This window comes from Glycine max, chromosome 20, assembly GCF_000004515.6.
Source record: "Glycine max cultivar Williams 82 chromosome 20, Glycine_max_v4.0, whole genome shotgun sequence".
NCBI lineage: Eukaryota > Viridiplantae > Streptophyta > Magnoliopsida > Fabales > Fabaceae > Glycine > Glycine max.
In genome coordinates this window covers 19,357,951-19,362,514 of record NC_038256.2, presented here as the reverse complement: position 1 = coordinate 19,362,514, position 4,564 = coordinate 19,357,951, and the positions used below count along the sequence as shown (strand labels likewise).

At 36.3% G+C, this 4,564-nt stretch overlaps 1 non-coding gene across 1 annotated transcript; it reads right to left on the bottom strand.

Annotated features, from left to right (window-relative positions):
- Window positions 1-4,194: 4,194 nt before the first annotated feature.
- LOC113000870 (small nucleolar RNA R71) lies at window positions 4,195-4,301 on the bottom strand. The gene has a single exon (XR_003266191.1). It is a non-coding gene; the product is annotated as a small nucleolar RNA R71 (small nucleolar RNA).
- Between the last annotated feature and the right edge of the window lie 263 nt (window positions 4,302-4,564).

The window sequence follows — 4,564 nt, the reverse complement described above, 5'->3', positions numbered from 1 at the left end:
TTCAACTTCTCTCCCTTTTTCTTCCTTCAATTTCGTGCTCCCCCCTCTCTCTTTCTCTCCATCTTTCTTTTCCTCCATTGAATCATCCTCTCCAAGCTTCTTATCCAAGACTCATCTTGGTGGTGAAGCTCCTTCTTCCATGGCTTATTCCCTAGTGGATGGCGCCTCCTCTCACCTCTTCTCCTTTGTCGTCCGCTGCATCTCCATGGTGGAAAATCACCATTAAAGGACCTCATTGAAGCTTAAAGATCTAGCCTCCATAGAAGCCCCACAAGCAAGCTTCCATCACAACCAGAGAGTCATAGTAATTGTGTCAGACACGATCGAGAAAACCAAGGTCTTGATAAAGGGAATATGGCTGAAATTGATGGCTATCAAAACTTGTTTGGTTTGATGAAACAGAGGTTTTTGAGTTTCAAGAACCAAAAATATATGTAAGAGTCTGGTTGTACATTTTTTCAACTTTGCAAAAATTTATTTCCTCTTGTTAGTATAGAGTCTTATAAGCTATATTTCTTCTAGACAGAAAAGAGTTGGAGCATTTTCAAGCCCTTGCTGAAGCTCAATTTCCAAAGGTGATAACAGATTTACCTAGTCCATTTGGCATTTAATTTATTTGTTTCTAAACTGCTCACTCTTTTATTCATGAATAATCTATAAAACATCATATTTAAGCTTAATTTATTGGTTATGGTGGTCTTTAACTGATAAATCCAAGTACAATTTATGGTAATTGCTTGTGTAGACTCTAGGGTGTTAACTGGCACTAACAACATCAGTTATTTAGAAAACTGATGTTAACTAGAACTAACAACATCGGTTAATTAAATAATTTAAATAACCGATGTTGCATCGGTTATTTAAATAACCGATGTTGATATGTAAATTTATAACTTTCTTTTTTCAAAATTCTTATCATATAACATCGACTATTTAAATAACCGATGTTGTATTTATTAGTTAACATCGATTTTGAAAAACTGATGTTAACGATATTACTTTCAACATCGGTTAATAACCAATGTTGAAAGTCTTAAATAACCGATGTAAAAACCTTATTTCCTAGTAGTGGAGGTTTTTCACTAACATGATATCACATTGCATATAAGATTGAGTCTTATTATATTTGTTGCATAACGTTTATGTATTGATCGATATTGATTGGATGAGTCATATTGTGTTTTGATCCTTGAGTACGTGAATGATGTGAAAATGTGTGAGACATGTAGTTTTGAGATGTCATGTTACGTGATAAGTGGTGGAATGACATGAGTTGTGTAAAGTAAGTTGTATTTCATTTATATGATACATATATCTATGTTGTCTCATTTCTCTCTATTATTTAGGCATGTGATAACTCACCCCCTGAGTGTTGTTTGTGTTTGAATTATGTGATAATCTCGAACTTTGTGTTCTTAGGACCAGATGGTTAGGTGGATGGCTACGAAAAACCTCATGCTAGAGGATGATGAAACATAATGCTCTGATAGGATGTCACATTAGGACATGGGATTCTGTATTAATTGCATGAAGTTCTGGACATGTAGTTTTTATCATTTTGTTCCACATGCCGAGTCTTTAGTTTATTCTTTGGAGTTTTGGACAACCTTTGATGTGCCATCATTTTCTTCTATTTTCTAAACCCTTTTTGCACCATTTTAATTACTGATTGGTCTTAATTGTCAATTAATTAGGCAGTTTTATTATTTGGTCTCATTTAGCTAATTTGATGTTTTTAATCTAATTTCAGGAATTAATGAAACATTGGGCTTAATCCGAATTTTGGTTGTGGACTTGAAGAGGACAAATAAAGCAGCGCTTACCTTAGTTAATTTTTAATTAGGAAATTTCGCAATTTTATTTTATGTGGTTTAGTGTTTATTTCGTTTTGGGCCAGAGTATTGTAATAGGGCCCAGCGACTTTGAGTGACTCTTTTTAAATAGCAGCCTTGGGATTCGTGCAAGGCATTATGTTATGCCATTCATTATTCAGAGCTTTGTTTAGGGTTTTAAGTTCTTTCTGTTCTAATGCTATTGTTTTCGTTCTTAATGCAATTTCCCATTTCCTGCTTCTAATTACAATTTCGTTCTTGTTTCTTCTTCTACTTTCATTTACGTTTCTGTTTTCATTTTCGTTTCTGTCTCATTTACGTTTCTGTTATTTACGTTTCTGCTTCATGTTTCATTTACGTTTTCTGTTCGAATCTATGGAAGGCTAATTATTCTGGTGTTGTTTCCTTCTGAGGAAGAAGCCCAACTCTCTTTGAGGTTTCATTTATAATGTGGTTCCCTGGCAGTTTTCCCTTCACCAATTAACCCAAATTCGTGAACATTAATCAGTGCACACTTCGTGTTCGATTAATTGCCTCTGAGCCTAACTTGCGTTCATGCTTAATGGACGAAGGGCTAACTGGTGTATGTGGTGCCTAATCATGTATTGACAACCCTAGGTTGATTTTCGCTTAGTAAATTGAAATAGGGTTGGATTAAGTGGTTACTGTTAGGGACGAATTCTCCATAACCCAGGATAAGAGAATGACTTCTGAATCAGAGGAAACAACCCATTTTTAATATTATTAGTTTCGTATTCCTGTTTACTTGTTCTGCTCCTTAAATCACAAAACAAACAAACCCCCCCCCCCCAATCGTTACTGTTACTGCAAGTATATTATGAACATTTGGTTTATCATTGCTCGTTGGGAAACGACCTAGGATCAATTCCTAGTTACTGCATTATCATGTTTATTTGATTCGGGTACGGCCTCGATCAAATTTGGCGCTATTGTCGGGGAGCAGTGTCCAAAGGTTCATAATAGCTAGCTAGTGTTGTGTGTTTAATTCTTTCGTGTTTTAAGTTTAATTGTTAGTATTGTGTTAGTATGTGTGTTAGTGTTGTTTAGTGTCCTGGTCTTCTATTTAGTGTGTGTTCTGTTTCAGTTTTCCTATTAAGCGCTTCCCGTGTTTTAGTCTTGGGTTTTTTTTCTGTGAATAGTGTTTTGCGACGGACTTAGCAAAAACTTTTGCTTGCGACAAAACAGAGTAGTAGTAGAAATCAAGTAGAGACGGATTTTAGCGACCACCCATGCTGAATTATTTGAGATTTTTTGTTTTAGTAGCTAGGGTTGTTATTTTTGGCTGAATTTTTTTGTGGTAACTTCTTTTAATCTATATTTTGTGGGAAAAATAGCTAGAGCCTTTAGTTTAGTCAGATTTGAAAGTTCCAAAAAAGTAGCAAATTTTGTGTTTGTCAAAACTTCAAACGGTCATAACTTTTGCTCCGGTTATCAGAATCGCAATTATTATATATGTATTTGGGGTAGAAAAAAATTTCCTACGCCGTGGCAGCCAGCTGAGGTCTCCATCGTCCAAAAATAGTGATTCTGTCAAAAGGTTTTTATTTTTCAAGTTTTATTCACTTATTTTTCTTAACCTACCATTTTTAGCTTCCATAGTTAGACTTTGAATTTTTGCCTGAAATTTTTTGTGCTATCTTCTCATCATTTTATAAGGTTTCTCACAAAATTTCAAGTCATTTAGATATCATTTGAGGGTAGTTGTAGTTCAAACCTGCACCTTTATTTACATGACAAAACAACTAGTTGTGCATGCTGAATGTAGTGTATGACTAGAGGCAATCCATCTGACTTACAACCCTTTGATCCTGAGATAGATAGGACATTTCATAGATTAGTTAGACATCATTTTATACCTTTTGATCATCCTGAGCATTCCATTACTGGTGAATCTGTGCATTCTGTTATTGGTGAATTAGAACATCCTGATTTTGAGCATTCTGATTTTGAACATTCTAAGAACATGGCACAACCTCCACCCCGTGAGAGGACTCTAAGGGAAATGGCTGCACCTGATTTCACCTACGAAAGCTTGTGCATCCAATACCCTGATGAGGATGTCCCATATGTTCTTAAAACTGGACTGATTCATTTGCTTCCAAAGTTTCATGGCCTTGCAGGTGAAGACCCGCACAAACATTTGAAGGAATTTCATACTGTTTGCTCCACCATGAAACCCCCAGATGTCCAAGAGGATCATATATTTCTGAAGGCTTTTCCTCATTCTTTAGAGGGAGTGGCAAATGGTTGGTTGTATTACCTTGCTCCAAGGTCCATCAAGAGCTAGGATGACCTGAAGAGAGTATTCTTAGAAAAACAATTCCCTGCTTCCAGGACCACAGCCATCAGGAAGGATATCTCAGGTATTAGACAACTCAGTGGAGAGAGCCTGTATGAATACTGGGAGAGATTTAAAAAACTATGTGCCAGTTGCCCTCACCATCAGATTTCAGAGCAGCTGCTTCTCCAATATTTTTATGAAGGACTCAGTAATATGGAGAGAAGTATGATAGATGCTGCCAGTGGTGGAGCCCTTGGAGACATGACTCCTACTAAAGCCAGAAATTTAATTGAGAAGATGGCTTCCAACTCCAAGCAGTTTAGCGCCAGAAATGATGCTATAGTCATTAGAGGAGTGCATGAGGTAGCTACAAACTCAGTTGCATCATCTGAAACTAAGAAGCTTGAAGGCAAACTGGATGCATTGGTTA